General features: G+C 35.1%; 1 protein-coding gene and 2 long non-coding RNA genes across 5 annotated transcripts in view; 1 reads left to right on the top strand and 2 right to left on the bottom strand.

Moving 5' to 3' along the window:
* Positions 1 to 20543, top strand: part of TRDN (triadin) — a 389767-nt gene that overhangs the window by 127686 nt on the left and 241538 nt on the right. The gene's annotated exons all lie outside the window — the stretch shown is intronic.
* LOC123608966 lies at positions 915 to 3022 on the bottom strand. The gene is made up of 2 exons (XR_006717544.1): positions 1224 to 3022; positions 915 to 1033 (listed from the first exon to the last, which is right to left on the bottom strand). It is a non-coding gene; the product is annotated as an uncharacterized LOC123608966 (long non-coding RNA).
* Positions 3036 to 20543, bottom strand: part of LOC123608965 — a 37415-nt gene continuing 19907 nt past the window's right edge. Inside the window, exons 5-6 of one of the 2 annotated variants that reach the window (XR_006717542.1) lie at positions 6626 to 6665; positions 3039 to 3146 (exon numbers count right to left, since the gene is read on the bottom strand). This is a non-coding gene — a long non-coding RNA (uncharacterized LOC123608965). Of the gene's footprint in view, positions 3147 to 6625; positions 6666 to 20543 lie in introns of both variants that reach the window. The other variant, XR_006717543.1, reaches the window with a different exon arrangement.

The raw sequence follows: 20543 nt of genomic DNA, 5'->3' as shown, positions 1-20543 counted from the left end.
TTTTCTGCTGCTCTTAAATGATCTAACAACCTGACATTAGATCTCTTGATTGTGTACTTGGTCTGTTCATAGAACATGTTTTGGGTAATCCCTAAACTGTCTTAAGGAAGAGAGGTGAGAAAAGGAAAGGGAGAGGAAGGGAGGGAGGGAAATGGATCCTGTTCTAAGGAGGCTGTCTTGAAGCTGATGATTCACACTTTTTAGGGTGAAAATAGTCTAGCTGTCATTTTCTTTTAAGACAACTATGAAAACTGGTCAAGGCAGACATTAGCAGCTACACTGAGATTCACTTTATAGTGGTGGTGGTGGCGGTGGTGTATGTGTGTGAGTTTTGGTTTTGCTTTTAGAAATTGATAGTAGTGATGATCAAGATAAATGACTTTAGGTTTGCTTATCTTTATCATCCTTCCAGTAATTCCAATTTCCTTTTCAATACTTTGCTGCTAAGCACATTTTTCTTAAGTGATAGCCATACTGATAATTTCATTCATTTAGGTAGACTCTAAAAGAACCATTATGGGGCACCTGGTGACTTAGTCGGTTAAGTTCCTGACTTTTGATTTCAGCTCAGGTCATGATCTCATGGTTTGTGAGTTTAAGACCCCCATCAGACTCTGCTGAAAACCCAGAGCCCTGTTTAGGATTCTCTCTCTCTGCCCCTCCCACTGCCTATGTGAGCACATACACATGTGTGCTCTCTCAAAAATAAATAAACTAAAAACAAAAATTGTGAGCAAATAAAATTGAAAAATAAATAAATAAAAAATAAAATAACCATCATGATCTTACTACGCATTTTCACATTTCCTCTTCATCAACTTCCATCTGGGCCAAATAGATTGCATGTGCTCCTGGGTGAAGTCAACTGAGTTAAGCAAGAGACAAATTTCAAGAAGGAAAAAAAATCACATGGCTTACAGACCTCTTTATATTTATTGTAGATAAGGAAATCAATTTAAATGTCCAGTACAAGAACTAGGCCATGTATGCTTTTGCTTCATCATTTTAACACTTTTTTTTCAACTTTTCATCTCTGTATGAAAAAAATCATAATCAAAAAGCCATTATGATTAAAGTTCAATACAAGTTAATGTTTATCCCTTAGAAGTTATCCCACCATTAAAATCCAACTACTACCTGACTTACTTGAACCAAGAATTTATGTTAAGGTAATTTATTCCCCTTTCTGTGTCATTTACTCTCTTAAAATTGAAGGTAGTCACCTATCAAAATCTTCTCTGAGTATAATAAGGTATTCTTTGGCAGTCTGTATTCCAATTCTATGGGTTTTTAGGTCCACAGCTAGAAATAGAGCCTCAAGGAATAAGAGTACTCTCATTTTATTAAGATCCTTTTCTTGAACTTCAGTTGTGCCTAACTGCATTTTTGGTTTGATCCTGCTGAGAAGAGGTCAAATGTAATTGCATTATAGTCACCGTTATTTAATGGTTTAATCTAATGTATTTCAGAGCTCAATTGGCTATAATGTAGAAGACTAGGTAAGACTCAGCCTTACTTTACTTTCCTCCAAAAAATACTGCTCCATGAAAACATACTCACTTTAATTCCAAACATCTCATTATTTTCACAAAATAAAAGTTCTGGGAGTTTTGATGTTAACTCAATAAACATCTGTTGAATCCCCTCTGCAAGCTGCTAGTCCAGAAAAGAGATAAGACATGGCATATATAACTTTATAACTAAGGATAAATTGATAAGTATGCAATAGAGGTTTAGAAAATGTAAGTGCTAATCTCAGCATACTAGGAACAATAGTTATCTTTACTTACCATTTGGACCTCTTAGTGTTTTTAATATTTTAAATCATTTAAAAAATGGTTTACAGAAGTAAGAGTAAAGGGGTGAAAATTGTGATAAGAACTTAAACATAGCAAAACTAAAAGTTTATTTCATCAATTTTCTGATTTTGAAGATGTATATACTCCAGATTGGAAACATCTTCAGAAAGGAACTAACTGCCCATCAATATCATGAATAAACCTGCAATATATACATCTAATTGATACTAATTCTAGATTTCAAACACATCTTTAATAGGTTCTAGCATAGTATCACTTCTGGTTCATTTAGAATTTACGTTATCAAAATGTAACAGTCAACTTTTTCAAATCTTTGAGGCACATAATTTTGTTAAAAGACAATGTCATCTCCATTCCATAACTACAAGACATTTTTATTTTTAGATTCTTAAACATTATTTAGAATGATGAATCCAATGAGTTTTGTTTTTTTTTTATTTATACATAATTGATTTCATTCTGATACTGGCCTTAACCTTTCTTTAACATTTGTGTACTTAAAAACTATAAATTTTGGCACACAGACTTTATAAAAAATGAAAAAGTATTATAATATACCCTTAAAACAAAATGAGATAGGTTAGGTTCTTGCCGCAAAATATTGCATGGTAAATTCCTTCTGGTTGAAGGACTAACTGCATGAGAATATCCTATTTCATTTTTGTCCTTGGAAATGAATTGTTCCCTCATGGATTCTTGAGTTTGAGAAAATTCATTTCATCTGAAAATCCATGGTCTGAGATTTCATTTGAACAATTAATTTCAATTTCACCCTAATCATTTAAGTTTAGCATACTTAGCTCTCTTTTTTACATTTGTCTTCTGATTCATCTAATAACCTAAACATCTTCCGTTGTCCATTTTCTTCTTTTTGAGTTATGGACGAAACATAGAACTTCTAAATTCTAAACTGTGCTCAATGAAACTAGAAGTAGATCATAAGAATGTTTCCAGACTTCTTTTATGCGTTCTTGAATGACGATGCAACATTTTAGTCAAAAAATAAGAAAACTGAATGATAATGAGAATGGAGGTTTATTCTGCAATCGCATCATCCTTCCAGGCAACTCCATCATTATTCTATTTTCTTATCATTTTACTCATTTTTAGCATTGTTGGGAATAATTGATGAGTCATAATGAAGTAATTCCTGAATTCATGAAATAGAAATGTTCAAGAGAGAGGAACAATAAGATCATAGAGATTCCATCATGTGTCCTGGATTTTTTTAAATTGCCAACGGTGCCATGTAGCAAATTACAAGTTATAGTGAGTTTTATTATGTTTAGAAAATAAGTATTTTTTTTCCTTTGTTCCTTGGACAACCTGTAAGGAAAAGTAAGACAAGATAAATCAGTCTCTACAAGTAGTTACAATTGCTCAAAACAAAACAAAGCAAAACAAAACAAAATAAAACCTCAAAAACTCAGATTGACTTCAATAGACTCTGCTAGCACACTGAGAATCAATGGACAGAACATAAATTGAAGGTCACACAAGCCAGGATTTAAATACTTTGCTTAATAACTTTTTCTGAGTCTCAGTTTTTAAATCAAATGTATTTCTTAAGGTTGTTAGATGGTGAAATAAGATAGTGTATGCACATGTCCTCTCCCCACACTTTCTCACTTTCTCTTTTACCATGGAAATTTACTGCAAAAATGATAATGCTTCTAGTGTGAAGATCAGAGAAGATCTTATGGAAGAAGTAAAAGTTGAAAGGGGTCTTGAGACATTGGTGGACTGTGTCTATATGTCTTTAAGGATAAAGACATAAGACTGAGTTTAAGGATAAGACATAAGACACATGGACTGTGTCTATATGAGTTTAAGGATAAAGACATAAGACTGAACTTGAAATGTTCTTTTATAACTATCTGCTGTTGAGTATTTATTCTCTGCTAGATTCTTAAAATAATCTTATTTAATCCATATAAAACCTTGGGAGGAATGTATTATCATCCTTGTTTTATAGAACAGAGAATGGAGGTAGAGAGTTTAAATGTTTTGTCCGGGTCAAACACAGTGCAGACAGGGGATTCAAACACAAGCCTAATTCTAAAGCCCAAAGCTCCCTGCTTGTTTAGGCATAGATGGGGAAATGCAAGTGGTTCACAGTGGTTGACATTCAGGAAGGCTAGAAAGAAAAACAAAATTGGAAACATCTGTGTAAGAAGGTTTTGAGGGGATGGTCTTCTTGCACAGTTAGGATATGTCCAAGGAGGTTCACAGAGGTAGAACCATGGGTTTTATCATCACAAATACCAAAAGAGAGGAAAGTAAAAGATTATTCAGAGGTTGTTGGCTTGCAAAAACAGTAATAATAGTGCTCTAAATAGGGAGTAAAGGAAAAGACTGGTCAAAACTCATGAGAGTGAGAAGAGCTAGCGATGTAGGAGATTTCAAATCCATTACTATTCCTAAGGCCACAGATGATGGTGTTCAGTTACAAAAGGGGAATATATGAAGATTCCAATTGAAACATCATTTAAGCACCTGCTAAATGCCAAGGTTCATACCAATTATTTTCACACACTTTACTCATTTAATTTTCACAGCAAACTCTGAAGTAAGCAGTTAGATAATCAAGTGTGGAGTTTTGGTGAGAGGTCAATGGTGGAAATGAGGTTACCAAGAGAGTGAGTGAAATAAGTGAGCATACAAATATTGAATACATGAATACTGCATGCACTGTAGTCTCAGAATGAACACAGTAGGGGATATGAGAATACTAAAAGATGATCCCTAACTTTAACAAGTAGAATTATTTGAAACAGAAAATGGAACAAATAATTGATAGTAAAAGGTTAAAATTGGGAGTGAGATTGCATAATACTGACACCACATGTTACATGTTTCAGAGAGACATCTGTGATTCTTGATGTCAGGGAAGACAAAAGACACCTAGAATTTGAAAGATGGGGAGTATTTGACTAAGTGCTAAGGAATACACAGGACTTGGTTCGTGTATGAATGAAAGAGAAAATGAACATGGACATGACATGGCAGAGCATGTGAAATTGATGTGTTTGTATGACAATGAGGATATTGGACTGACAAAAAAGATAAATTAAGATTAGAAAACATTGGGAAATAAGGAGTGATAAGTTTGTGGTGACATTATACTTGGTCAATCAGCAAAGCTGTATGTAACTTGGCATGGAAGAGAGTCTGAAAAATTTGAAGTAGAACAACGACATGAAATCAGCACTACAGAGAGTGTGATCAAGCAGCATCTGCTAAAGGGATTAGAAATAGGATAAAGTTTATGAAATCTTGCTAAAACTGATGAATCTAAAACATGGTTTTGAAGGAAGAAAGGACAAATTTACTAAGTCATCGTTCATATAGGTGGTGATGGGAACTGTGTACAAGTGACTTAAGAAATTAATGTTGTAACTCAAAATGTTATAAACTATTTCGACGGTTTAAGTTCACACATGAGGTGGAAACTTAAATGAGGTTTAGATGTAAATGAGAAGAGTGAGTATATGTGACTATTTATTAAAAACATAGTGCAGTGAGAAAAGTGCTAGAACTGACATGTTCATAACCTAAAATGGAGTAATAATTTGCTTTCCTTCTTTGGCTGCTTTCTGTTGTTTTCCATGGTTTTATTTGGATTCTTTGGAGGTAGCCACCAATGCATGGACATTTCAGGCAGTGAAAGCAGGTGGGTAGGCAAGTAGACTCCAGAGCCTGACTGCATGGCTTTAATTCTAGGCCCTGCCACATGCTTGAAATATGACTTAGTCACATTAATCAATCTCTTTAGGCCTTCATTTCCTCCTCTGTCAAATGAGGCTGTCACAGAATACATTAGCAGATGGTCAAAGCACACTTAAGGGCCCATGGCTCTCTGAGTGTCAGCTTTTCTTTAGTAACTGGGCACATATCTATGAGTTGTTACAAGCAGAACCACATCAACAAATACACAACACCAATTTTATCCATTGTAGCCATCTGATGTCTTCTAGCCTTGGATCTACTACCTATGTAATGTGGCCAATAATACATAATTGACAGTGTTATATTGGGGATTGTAGGAAAAATCTTACATTATATGCTTATAATGAGTTTGGTTTAAGCATATCTTACATGAGTTTTCGGAACTATGCTAGATTCTACAGATACAGCACTGAATAAATAGGCATGGTGCTTATTTCTCCTATAAAGGAGAATAATAGGCATTATTTTTTAGGGTTAACATTTAGACCAATCCAAGAACACCCATTAACATTTAAGAAGCACTATTTACACATATAGTGGTGGTGGGGGTGATGATTGTGCCCAATAACAAAATTTGTGATTTTCTACCCACCACTCCTGATTCCTTTCTGATTTAATTATTGTTTATCACTAGCATTCTCTCCCTAACAAGTCTTTCTTTTCTGCCTTGTATACACCTTTAAGAAACATTTGCTTTTAAATCCCTACTGTCTCATACTTTGCCAGATCCACGATATGTTTATTGAATTGAATTCATGGTGCATAATATTTTTCTCAACGAATAAAATTATTGATGATCATCCCAGGACAGCCCTCTTTATTCATTCCTGGAAGTAATCTTGTTATTTAAAAAGATGACAGGTTTCTAAGCATTGCAAATAGGCCCTATGTAAAGATTCTAAAAGGAGTTATTGGTAGTATCTCTAGAGACAGAGGCTCAGAATTAACAAAGACTGGTTTGCTGCATGCATCTGTAAACTGCAGGCAGTATAAAGAATCAGAAAAAAGTGGTAGAAAGAAAGAGGAGAAATCCTACACTTAATTACAGGCATGCATGGTTCCTGGACATAGCATACCCTGTGAGAGTTGCCTCTGATTATCTGAAGTCCGTGGAAGCTGTTCAAGATAAATGTATTAGATTTCCATATTTGTCACAATCAATCCACGGAACATTCTAGTCACTATAAATAGCTGGCATGTACATAGAAATAGATCTGAGAACCTTTGCGTGGCTGTGATTCCTCTAAGGCTGCTGTACTCTCTCTAGCAGGTAAAGGGACCATAGATTTTGGGAGAGGGCTAGTAAATAGAAAGACCGCCGTCCTTATAATACCAAGTTGTATGACTTCACTTCTCTGTGTCCAATTAAAGGAAACCAAATGAAGGCCTGTTTTATTTTCCTTACATTCTCATTCATCACATTTGTCTCCTAACCCTTTTGAAAGAAGTGGTGGATTTTAGAGGAGTATCTTTGCTGTGAGGGAACTTTGAATAAAGCATCATTTTGGTCTAGCCTTGTCACTCTTAATGGCATGGACTTGCTGTCAGACAAAAATAAATTCCTCCTCAGGTAACCTACTGAGACTATTCAAAGCATGTTCTAAAATAGTCTGAAAAAGGAACAAATAATACAGAGTAATTTGAATTGCTGCATGAAAAGCAAGGAAAATTAAGGCTTAATCAAAGAATTATCAAACTAATTAGGTGTTATTTATTAATGTGTCATGTCTTATAATAATCTTATCTGTCAATTCATATGAAAGAGTGCAGATTAAAAAAGCATTCTAGTAATTATGTGAATATATTCCCCTTGTCCTGCTCTAAGGTTCATTTGGGTGGCCCCGTAGATAAAGAATGGAGAATCTGTGGCTTTCAAATAAATATATATATAGTTCTTATCACTTTTCTAAAGCAGGCCTTAATTTAAATATGAGAATAACATATATGCCCCATACTTATTTTGGTACAACTAATTGTGAACTAAGCGGTTTGATATAACTGCTTTCGGAGAGACCTAGATGATGAACAAATAGTCCTCACCCCTAGCTTTTTTTCCTGTACAGGATGTTTGTGCAAGATGGAGACAATAATGAATTTTGCAATATTAACATTACTGCTACCAAATTCAACATTTTGATGTCTAATAGTTGCTCAGCATTTTTTGATCTGGTATATATTTTGGTTTTCTAAAAATATTTTCTAAAATACTCTGTTAAGGGGCGCCTGGGTGGCGCAGTCGGTTAAGCGTCCGACTTCAGCCAGGTCACGATCTCGCGGTCCGTGAGTTCGAGCCCCGCGTCGGGCTCTGGGCTGATGGCTCAGAGCCTGGAGCCTGTTTCCGATTCTGTGTCTCCCTCTCTCTCTGCCCCTCCCCCGTTCATGCTCTGTCTCTCTCTGTCCCAAAAATAAATAAACGTTGAAAAAAAATTTTTTTTAAATACTCTGTTAAGAATACTAATGGTCATAACATAAGTTTCAAAGCAGGAGAAAACAATCTAGTCAGATTATTACAAGTAGAACAATGAACAGTATAAAGCAGCTGGGGAAGAAAAATGGGAGAAGGTAGTAATTAAGTACTAAATCATGTTTGCAGATTATACTCACTATTAATGTCTAAAGAGGAGAGGCCCACAGAGGTTAGGACAGGCTTTATAAAGCTATAGTATGTTTCCAATGCTTACCTTCAACATCATTGTGATTGTTCTTATTAATTGCTTACAATGAGCTCGTTACTTATTTTTTTTAGGTAGTCAAGTTTTTCACTCGAAGGGGGATAAAATAGTCATATAATTATATGTACTTTTCATTAACAACACCAAGTGAGAAATCAACACAGGGTAAAAACTGAACAAAGCAATATCTCACCATATGGATGTCATCTACATCACTGTGCATCCCATTATACTTTAGTGTCTCTCCTTTGTCATTCACAATTATTTATATTACATCTCTTAAATCCCCACTATTCTATTTTATTCCATATTTCTGCTTCGTGGTTGACATGAAGCTTTCCTGAAAGAAAAACTGCCACCTGCGAATTACTTTCTATTGTATCCATCCACAGTGTTTAGGTAATAAGCGTGTGTTTAGGGGATACGACTTGTTTGTAATAATTAGAATCTCTTATAGAAAGGGCAAATAGATATAGAGAAAGAACCAATACTGTCATATTGAAACATCCTGTAAAAACAACCTGATGAATTAATATTCTCTTATAAAATATTTGCATAAGATATAAACCGTTTCCACTTTCTATTATTCATGATGGGATTATATTAATGATGATTTTTCTCCCAGAGGAATATTATTTTTTTGTATAATTGTAAGTAGCCTCCTGGCAGACACTGGATAAGCAGTGAGTATTGTTTCAAATGACAAAATGGTATCAATTATACACAATTTAAAACAGGAAGAGAAGTTGGATGATTTCCAAATGTGTCATTCAAGTGAGAATGTATTTGTGAATTTAATTGTGTTGGTAAGCCTATTAAACAGTAATTATTAACATGTTACCATTATCCTTTATCTATCAAGTGCAAGTATTAAAATATTTAAGTTTATGTTATATGCCTGTAGTTGAAAAGGTGTGGAGTTTTATCATCTTTATTAAAGCACCCAGTAGAGAATTCTCAGTTAAAACAAAACATCAAATCCTTTGTCTCCTCCTGAGATAAATCCTAAAACCTGAAGTTCCCTTTTTCATTGGCTCTATGATTCTTCCTTCAGCTTTCCATATCTCTTTGAATTGCTTGTGAACATGGGATATATGCATGTGTCAGAGACAATTAACAAACAAACCAAAAAAAAAAAAAAAAAAAAAAAGGAAAGAAATTTTCCCACAGGTGGAGACAAAGGATAGGATAGTTGCAACATCCCTTTGCCAAGTACTGTGTGGTGTGGAAATCGCTAAACAGGGTGGTTGAAAAGTGCCAAATTGATTTTATTTTATATGAATGAGATCCCTGTATAAAAGAGAAGCAACACCGTTTTTTCAAATCCCATGCAATAGCTTAAAAAAGTCTGTCTCTGCTTTTGAGGATAAGGAGAAAAAGTCCCAAAGCACCTTGGTTTATATGGCTTACCTAGGGTGAAGGAAAACTCAGTCATACACACATTATTCAGCAGCTACCTCCCTTTTAAAGATGTTTGAGGGCGATCAGAGATGATGATCATGATGGCTTTGATGAAGACAATGGAAAGATATACCACTTACTAAATCCTAATGGTATGCCAGGACAGGTGCTATGCTAAACTCTGGACGTGGATCATCTCATTGAGTTCTTACCAAAACCTAGGAGCTGGGTTATAATTTTCCCACCTCATAGATTAGGGAATTCAACGAAGAGGAAGTTTCGGAATTTGCTCAGATGGCTGGATATTATCTCCAGCATTGTAGGGAGAATTATAAATATATTTTAAAAAGGGGGTCACTGCCTCCTAGGTTTTCTTTTCTTTTTTCCTTCGCTTTATTTTCTAAGTGGTATAATTTAAGAAAAACTCACCATCCCTGTATATAATGCAAATTTGACATGCACTCCTAAATCTTGTCATTACAACTGCCAAAGAAAGAAGGCAGTCTGTTGGTAACTTTCAGTTGTGTTTGTTGGTTGGTCAGTGAAAGTAATCTGGTATAGAAACCCCAGGCAAAGGGGACTGTGACTTCATACTCAAGAGCACAAATGTTTTTCACTGAAATTACTGAAGGAGTCTTGGATATGGTTTGCTTTTGAATTTCCTGGGATTCTATTAAGTTGGCCAAAAGCCTGATAAAATATCACACAGTTCCATGATTAGATTTTTAAGTGTATTTTATTTTTAATGGTTAAAGTGACAGCAAATTGAGATAGAAGAGAACCTAGGGTAAATTTATCTCGAAGGGTGTTGGTGGGTCCTGAAGTTACTGAGAATGAAAACAACAGATTCTAGCAGTTTAGGAATTGATTTAGCAATCAACTCTGCCAGCTGCTCTCTGTCAATAACCTCTTTGGTAGAATCCTCAAGTCAAACAGCTAGAAAAGACATGAGACAGAAGGAGACATTATTTATTCGTCATGTTTAGATAGTTTACAAAAATGTCAAGCTTCCTAGCTCTTAAGAAGTGAATTTGTTATGCTACTTGTAAGTTATTTTAATAGGTTCTGTAAATGTAATGATTTTGTCTTGGGGGCCATATTTTCTCTTATTTCCTCATCTTTCTGATTACATACTTTCCCAATGATCAACAATTTGGTGTGACTTGATTTTCCATCTTTGAGGAAGTCTTTAAAGTGTCTCTGAAAAGTAATACTGAATATAAAGTCTGAACTATTACATTTTGACTTGAGAATTATGACACATTAAATGTACTCATATTTAGGTGTATGCCATGTTACAATTACCTGGTTGATAAACAACAACCTTATCAGGACTGGTTCTTTTGTATTAACAGCAATGATCAATTAAATGAAGTGAATTATAGACTATTATTAGTCAGTATGTTAATGTGTGAGGGAGGAAGGGCTTGCCTAGGGATATAAAAGAAACCTGAGATTTTAACTCAAAATTTTATTGAGGTTTAGTGATTTTCCTCAAAAACTATACATTTATTTTTATTTTATTTGGTTTTTTGTTTGTTTGTTTTTCTTTTTTTTTGAGATAGAAAGACAGAGAGAGAGAAAGAGGAGGGGTAGGGGGAAAAGAGGGAGAGACAGAGAGAATCACAAGCAGGCTCCATGGCCCAGAATGGAGCCCAATACAGGGTTTGATCTCAGGACCCTGAGATCATGACCTAAGCAATATCAAGACTCAGATGCTTAACTGACTGAGCCACCTGGGTACCCCCTAAACTATGCATTTTTAATTCTACTCAATTATGTGTTTAAAATTTACAAATAAGTATAATATTTTAAATATTTGCCATGCAGAAAAGTTGATTTCTTTTTATAAATTGACTAAAGTTAGATCTCTTTATTTTTTTTCAGTTTTATTGAGATAATTGACACAATATTATATTAGTTTTAGGTGTACAACATGATGATTTTCTATGTGTGTATATTGTGAAATGGTCACCATAATAAGTTATAATTTTTATAATGCACATAGTTGTAATTTTAATGATGAAAACATTTAATATCTCATCTCTCATCAATTTATAAACAATACTATAGTCACCATGCTGTACATTATAGCCCCAGGATTTATTTATCTTATAGTTAATTGGAAGTTTGTACCTTTAGGCTATCTTCACTCATTTCACCCACCCTTCATCCCACTCCACCTCTGGCAACCACCAATTTGTGCTCTGTGGGAATATGAGTTCTATTATTTTAGATTCCACATGTGAGATCTTATGGTATTCACCTTTCTCTGTCTGGCTTCTTGCACTTAGCATAGTATCTTCAACATTGATTCATATTGCCACAAATGGCAGAATTTCCTTCTTTTTATGGCTGAATAATATTCCATTTTCTCTTGATAAATAGATACAGTTAGATAAAGTCCAATTCCAGCATATACATATATCACATTTTTTAAAATCCATTCATCTGCTGATGGACAGCTGAGTTGTTTTCATAAGTAGGCCATTATAAATAATGCTGCAGAAAGTTGATTTCTAGTAAGATGAGCTATTTTTATCCTATAGCTTCTCCAACCACTCAACACCTTAGGAAGTAGTCATCCCCATTTGGTAAAGAATGTCAGATATTTTTGACATTGGAAAATAGCATCTAAGAGACCTAATTTTAATTCATTATAACTTTGAATACTAACAACCGATGGTCAAAAACATGCATTATTTGTATTTTAAATTGTCTTCAAGTGGAACAAGAGGTAAAATGTCCATTAATAACATCACTTAATTATAATACAGAGAACTTCATTTAAGATCTGCTTATTATAAGATTATATCATTGAGTATAGAATTCTAAAACACAATATAACAATGTAATAATTGCAATTAATTAAAATTGTTCAGCACTATTCCAAATGTTGTTATATATTTTGTTCATTCCTTTTCTCTTTATGCTAATTATAAAATAAATGCAAAATACAAAGACAACATGCTACTGTGCAAAGAAAACAGCACCTGCCATCTTTATACATGGGTTCTGCTTATAAGCACTTAGGTGAATTTAGCAAGTTGTTTAATTTCTTTGGGTTTCAATGTTTGGCACTAAAACACTATTCAAGTTACATTTAGTTGCAGAATTATTTAGGCTGAAAAATACCTGAGTGGATAATTTACATAGTCTTCTTTCCACTTGAGGGGACCTATAGATATTCAGAATATATTACAAGTGTTATATCTTGATTGAATTATTTAATGATGCTACCTTTCTTCATTTTGGACTTTAGCTCACTTTTTCCCACTAGCCATGGGTAAACACATTAGTTTTTCACTTTCATAGCAAGATTGTTGTTCCATTCATAAATAGGTAAAGATACTCAAAGAAAGAAAGTGAATGCTTTGGTCTGGAACCGTTAATGATTAAAAATGAATAAATGAATGAATTAATGAATGAATGAGTGAGTGAATGAATAAACAAGTAAATAAAATTTCATTTTTTTGTTGGAAGTATTTTATACTCTATAAAGAACTTAAAAAATACCTATAATTTGGTCTGTTCTAGAAACTGTGACAGAGTAGCATCTAGCATTCACTGATTCACTCATTCAGTTATTCATTTTCTCCTTTAATGATTCGTTTCCTTTCACAAGTATATAGTGCTGTTGCAGATTCTGTCCTCAAGTTGCTCATAGTCTACTGAAGATTTAAAAAGGTGGGGGGGTGTAAAGTCCAAACTTGTATATAAACATCAGTGCATTGATGCTCAGAAGATAAAGTGCATCCTGGATGCTCTGGGAGCATGTGAGGAGAGTGTGTGGAAGAGAATCAAGGGAGGAGATAAAATGGCCACGTTTTGAGGAATAACTGGAATAAGCCATGTTCTAGGCCATGTCATCACTGAGAATTTGCAATCCCAGAAATATTTGATTAGGGGCATGTGGTGGCTCAGTTGGTTGAGTGTCTGACTTGGGCTCAGGTCATGATCTCACGGCTTGTGAGTTTGAGCCCTGCATCAGGCTCTGTGCTGACAGCTCAGAGCCTGGAGCCTGCTTCAGATTCTGTGTCTCCCTCTCTCTCTCTCTGCCCTTCCCTACTTGTCCTCTGTCTCTGTCTCTCTCTCTCAAAAAAATAAACATTAAAAATTTAAAAAAAATATTTGATTAGATACCAAGTGGGAGATTTGCATTGTATGTGCATGAGTGCATTCTAAGTTTTTATTTTTATTTCTTTTAATTGTGACTGCAGTTCATCTAATTTGCCTCATTTATCTCTTTTCCTCCTGGCTTTGGCTTTTGCATTAAAAGAAAACATATGATTCATTTTACCTATCTGTCTCTTTCTTCCATCTTTACTGTCTGTCCCTTGGTTTACCTTGTGTGCAAATATGATTTGCTGTGGGTTTGAAAGACATATGGTTCAGAGAGCTAGAAGAAACTAAGAAAAGTAAAGAAACAGGAATTGTGAAAAACTTAATAGTCTCCCAGTGAAAGTCTATCTAGAATTGTGGAAATGAGGTCAGGTAACAAAAAGATTGATCTTTAAGTAGGGAGTCTTTTTGATGGGCCACTTGGGGTCAATTCAGCATCTAATTAAGGTGAAACAAAACATGAACACCAAAGAAAACTGTAAAACTCTTCATAGAATGAACTAAATACTTACAGATCTTTCAAGGGTTAGAAATCATTGATAATAATAGATAACTGGCATTTATCTCGATCTTCCAAATAGACGTTAAATAAATAGAAAAATAAAATAGAGTGGAAAAGGTCTTAATCTTACATTGGACTCGCTCTCAGTGTATGATTTTGTTAGGCCATTTATTCTTCCAGGGACTTTTTTTTTCCATTTGAAAACTCAGGGTGTTGGAATAGCTGATTTCAAAGGTCTCTCCTATACCCCAAAACTCTAGGATCATGATTCTGTGCCTCTATTTTCATTAGGTCCCAAACACCAGGTATTTTGTCATAATTGAGGTATAAGGATAAATAGAACAATGATATAATCTCAAATCAATCTTGTTTCCTTTCTTTTCGTTGACTGTTCCATGGAAAATTATTTCTACTTCATAAATTGGAGATGAAGAGGAAAAAACACTAATATTACCTTTATCATTTTTAATCAAAAGACTGTATGAAATATGCATTTGGCTGCTATTCCATGCTTTCCATCAAAGTGAATATGCAAATATATAACACATGGAAATATTAGGGAAGCTTTTTATCAGGATGCAAAGAAACCTTTCCAGTAGAAACATTTTGGCCTGGAGGAGTTTCTTTGATCTAAGAAGTTAAAGCATTTGGTGTTTTAAAACACTTATAATAGGGTTGTGTAACCAATTTATACTAAATAATCCATTTGCTTAAAACTTTTCTAAAATCATAGCAAAAAACTTGTAAATTAATTACCAATATAATATATTATTGGAATAATCTAATATAAAGTAACTATGGCTTCTACTTCAGTGTCCTCTATATAAGACCTCTGGCAAAATTAAAAACTACATAATCCAAGTGACAACAATGACTAAGCAGTTAGTTCATAAACAGCACCTGGCTGGGTAAATGGAAAATTCCTTGCCCTTATCTGAGTGTTCTCAGTTGTTCCCAGAAGCTCAAGTCAAATGATTTCTTTCCCTCACTTCTTACATTAAATTCATTTAATAGTCCTATTGGGTTTATGTCAAAATGTACTCTGAATCCATCCACTTACCTCCAATTCCTATGTTTTTCATTTATCATATATTTAAAAATGCCACCCATTATTCTGAATAGCACTTCTTCTTACTTTTTCTTGATACATTTTTAATAAGATACTTATTTCCATTTTACTTGTTTAGTGACTGTTTTTTGTCTCTGCCCACTGGAATCTCAGCTCCATGAAATAGGTGATTTTGTCTGTATTGTTCACTGCTATAACTCCATCTCCTACGGAAGTGCCTGGTACTCAGTAGGCATTCAATAAATACTTGTTGCATGAATGATTGAATCTCTACCTCAAACCACCTAGTCCAAGCCCATGTCACTTTCTTACTTTCTATCATTTCAATAGTCTCCACCTGATCTCTTGCTGTCCCTCATATCCTTTTCTCTACAAACATTGTTTTGGTTCACACACCAGCCAGTGATCTTTAAAAAACCTACATGCTGTACTAAAACCCTACAAAATCTTACCATTGTCCTTAGGACAAATCCATACTCACCGGAATAGGCTAGAATGGTCTGCTATGATCTTGTCTCTGTTTTCCATCACCGATGACCATTAAACAAGCCAGGCTGGTCACTAGCTTAGGCTTTTTGTACTGCTATTCTCTGTCAAGAATCCTTTTATCAGACATCTTCCTAAGGTTTGCTCCTTTGTATTCAAGTCAGAGCTCAGATGTGTTCTCCTTGGAGAAAGGGCCACTTCCTATGCTATGCATTCGTGCAGTTGTGTAACAAAGGCCTCCAACTCTGATTCCCCCACCCCAAGACAGCATGCCCTGGACTGGAGCTGCAACTGGCCAGGAGAGAGCTGCCTCTTAATTTTGCACTAAGCAGGTTTTCCTGACCAAAACTTACCACCGTGGCCTGCATATACTCAGAAGACACATTTTTCGAATTTGCACAAAGCTTCATAGGCTAGTGGAATCGTGCTTAATGGTGGCCCTCCTCTTCCCTTTCTGTCCATTTTAGCATAGTCTCTTCCCTCTAAATGTTATCTGCCTCATCACTCTATTTGAATGTCCCTACATTTCTGAGATCTGAAATTATATGTCTTGCCTGTCTTAAATTATTAAATTATTGCCTGTCTCCCTCCATCTCTAACATAAACTCCGTAACAACAGCGTATTTCTCTATCTTCACTGTGGTCCCTCAGTGATTTCATTTGCCCATGAACACTCACAACAACCAGCTGGAGCAGAGATTATGGTTTCCATTTTATCTTGAAACCACTGAGACCTAAGTTAAGTGATAATTGTCTGTTTACTGAGTGCCCCATCTACTCGACTGAGTACAAAGGATGCAAAGTAGCTGTGTAGAATTTAGCAATTCATGAGTGGGAGGTATAAAGATGCCTGTATTGGAGTAAACACCTCCTTGATTCACCCATTTCATATGAACTCCAGAACTTCTTCAAGTAGTTCTTTTATTGGTGAGGTCCTCATTTCTTGGGCAAATTCACAAATCTGGGATTATTATATGAGTGGTCTAAAATTTTTTATCTTTATTTTAACAGATGGGGTGGGAAAGGGAGGGATGGTTGACACCCCAAATCCTTCTGGTCCCCTGTCCAAACTACATGGCAAGAGAAAGACACTCAGTAAGGAAACTTGAAGACCAAGATGTCCCCATTTTAAAATAAAAGACACTAGCAAAATCACGTCTCAGCCTAAAATATAAAACCATATTTTTGTTTAATGTTACTATTTGTTCAATTCCAAATTTTAAAAATGTTATCCTGCACATATAAAAATAGTGCAGCATACACAATTAATGTTATCGCTTTCACAAACTTGACCACCATTTTCTTACTAAATTCAGGTCTCCCCACTTCGCCATTAGTCATAGATTCACAAATGATTTTATGAAATTGAAAGAAAAAATTAGGATAGGAATTTGTAATTATTTTATACATTGTATTTTTTAAATGTAAATGAACTTGAACTCAACGGTCATTTACTGGAATGACACCTTCTCCATCCCAGAATCTATTACCATTTGCTGTTGGCAGTACAGAGGCCTTTCAAAGATCTTCTGGATGTACTTAGTACCTTCAGGAGAATGCAGTAGAGGCCTGGAGAATTAACTATCTGTCAGGCATTAGAGGAAAACATCTCCTCAACATTTGTTTCAAGATTTAGGGGATAGCCTTTAGTTGTATAGAAATGTTGTAGAAATAGGGAATCTCCTTTGATAAAGAAACCAGACAAATTAAATGTTAGTATAGTGAGCTGTTTTTTACTTCATGTGATCTGAATTCAGCTCATAGCCTCCTACTTGACTTGAGATTCTGAGTAATTCCATTCATCATTCCTAGCAGTGTAAAGAAAACATTGGTAACTTAGATCATTAGAAGGAGTACACACTGTCTACTATCCCCAGTGGATTTTGACTAAACCAGAAACAATCACATTGACTTGTGAGAGAAAAAACTCAGAACAATAAAATATTGGCAGCTTACAAACATGCCATTCAGGTATTATGGAAATAAGCCAGCCCAAATCACTCAAGGAACAAAAATAAAGCCAATTCACTATGTTTGAATGTCAAAGGGATTTTCAGGTAATAGCTTGCAAAATGAAGGGCACCTTTTGAGTTCCAACATAAATTTCAACAACCTAAATTGTTCCTTCAGAGAGTAACAATCCTCTGGAATTCTGAAGGAATATATTCCTAATAAAATTGTAAAAACTTCTTTCTTGTAAATGAGTTCTGTTATTTATGTCATGTTTAATTTTATCTGTTGTTATGTCTTTGTTTACTTATTTCCAAGTCTGTTTCAAGTTCTCTTGTGTAATTAGATGGGACATAAATTGTAAATTCATTATTGAAAAAATTGGTATTTTGAGTATTTACTATGTGTTAGATGCTTTAACACTTAATCCTCATAACATTCCTAAAAACTAGCCTCATTTTATAAAGGCCCTAAACTGAGGCTTGGATACTTCATGAGATTTTCAAGTTTACCCAGTTTGTAAATGATGAAGCTGAAACTCTCACATATATAAACGCTCACCATTTGCCTCTAAGCATATAGTCTTTACACTAAGCAACACTGTTTTTACTACAAAATTCTACTATTAATTTGACATTATATTAGCAGCATTTATTATATGATATTAAATTTATTCATATTTTTTAAAGTTTATGTATTTATTTTGAGAGAGGGAGCAGGAGTGGGGGAGGGGAGGGAAGAGAGAGAGAGAGACTGAGAGAATCTCAAGCAGGCTTCACACTGTCAGCACAGAGTCCAATGCAGGGAACCATCTCACCAGCTGTGAGATCATGACCTGAGCTGAAATCAAGAGTAGATAGCTTAACTGAGTGAGCCACTCAAGCACTCCTGTATTTGTTCATATTTAAAATTTGGGGGCTCTTGAGTGGCTCAGTCAGTTAAGCATCTGACTCTTCACTTTGGCTCAGGTCATGATCTCATGGCTGGTGAGATGGAGGCCCCCCCACCCAGTTGGGCTCCACTGATAAGGTGGATCCTGCTTGGGATTCTCCATTTCCTCTCTCTCTGGTCCTCCTCCACCCTTTCTCCTGCCCCCCCAACCCTGACACACACACTCTCACTTTCTCTCTCTCAAAATAAATAAACATTAAAAAAAAACTAATAAAATAAAATGGTCTCGGACTTCAACAGTATTCTCTGACATTATTTGAACACGAAAGACTTTTCTTTATGTCAGTACTAAAGTCATGCGTCATGCTCTACTATGACGTATCTGATTTGTTTTAGTGCTCCCTAGCACAACAAAAACTTGTTCTGAGCTGATAATTCCCCTGCCAGGGTGATTTATAACTGTCACTCTGAAGGTAGGAAGACATCTGGCTTTTTCTTTCTCTGTTTTTTTTTTGTTGTTGTTTTGTTTTGTTTTTTGTTTTTTGTTTTGTTGTTGTTGTTGTTGTTTGTGTGGTCCTACTTCCCCACTGTGTCCACTGCCTCACAATGTAGCAGTTAGACATTTTAGGGAGCGTGATATAGTTGATTACAGTTGTAGAGAATTTCTGACATAAACTGGATATTGCACTTTCTGCTGCAGAAGGCACCAGTTTGTTTGTTTTAGGAGTCCTACGTATGTTGGCATCCAGTAACTGTTTTTTCACCAGATTCTCTCTGTGTAGAATCTCTTCTCTTAATTTCTTTACCTGGCAAACTAATTTTAGGTCTTTCAATGCAGTTTACAGTTAATCTACTCCAGGGATCTTTCTACAACACCCCCTCTGTATATATTATTTACCATCATCACACTGTATTATAGTAATCTATTATAGTGATCTAAGTCTGTTTTAGTCAGTACATTGGGAACTTCTTTAAGGCAGGGCTGGGGTTTAATGTTTTTGGTATTACTATTATTATTTTTTAATATTTATTTACTTTTGAGAGAGAGAAAGAGAGCACAAGCAGAGGAGGGGCAGAGAGAGAGGGTGAAACACAAAATCTGAAGCAGGCTCCAGACTCTGAGTTGTCAGCCCAGAGCCTGACATGGGGCTCAAACTCACAAGCCATGAGACCATGACAGGAGCCAAAGTTGGATGCCTAACCATCTGAGTCACCCAGGCGCCCCTAATGTTTTTGGTATTATTGATGCATAATAAGTGCTCACTAAAATGTTTTTAAAATAAAATAATGACTTTATAGTTCTTCCAGGAAAATCTAAAAAGATTTTAGAGTATAAATTATGAATAATTCCTTTGGAAAGAATTTCATATATTTTTGAAATAAATTTCTAAAAAGCTTATCAAGACTATAAAGGATTGAGATTTTACATCACCACTGTTCATGAAAGTATGACCTGGAAAGAAGTGACTTAGATTGAATAGCCACCATTCTATGACGATATTTCTGAAAGCCTTAGTATTTAGAAACAATTGATTTATATTCATGGCCACTTGTACTTTAAGTTTTAATCATTTAATTGACTCCTTCCTAAATCTAGATTCTTCCTAGATTTAAAAGCTACAAAATATCAGCCTACTTTAGAAATATTTTCTTCAAGAACAGCTCTCTAGAAAGATTTGAGAATGGATATTTACAAGTATACATCCTTTTGACTTATGAAGTAAGTAGAGACTGAGTCTCCCACCTGCAGTCATGGACTCCCTTATAGAAGACGACCCTTTTCTGACCTTAGGCAGTGGAAAAGGGGCTTTGAGCACCTCAAATCTGGAGCCTACATGGAAATTCAGCTCACTTCTTAGAAGCTGAATGGCCTGAAAACCTGTTCACTTTAGTTTTCAAAC

Source organism: Leopardus geoffroyi, chromosome B2 (assembly GCF_018350155.1).
Source record: "Leopardus geoffroyi isolate Oge1 chromosome B2, O.geoffroyi_Oge1_pat1.0, whole genome shotgun sequence".
Classification (NCBI taxonomy): domain Eukaryota; kingdom Metazoa; phylum Chordata; class Mammalia; order Carnivora; family Felidae; genus Leopardus; species Leopardus geoffroyi.
The sequence above is the reverse complement of the archived record's forward strand: the minus strand, read 5'-3'. Positions and strand labels throughout refer to the sequence as shown.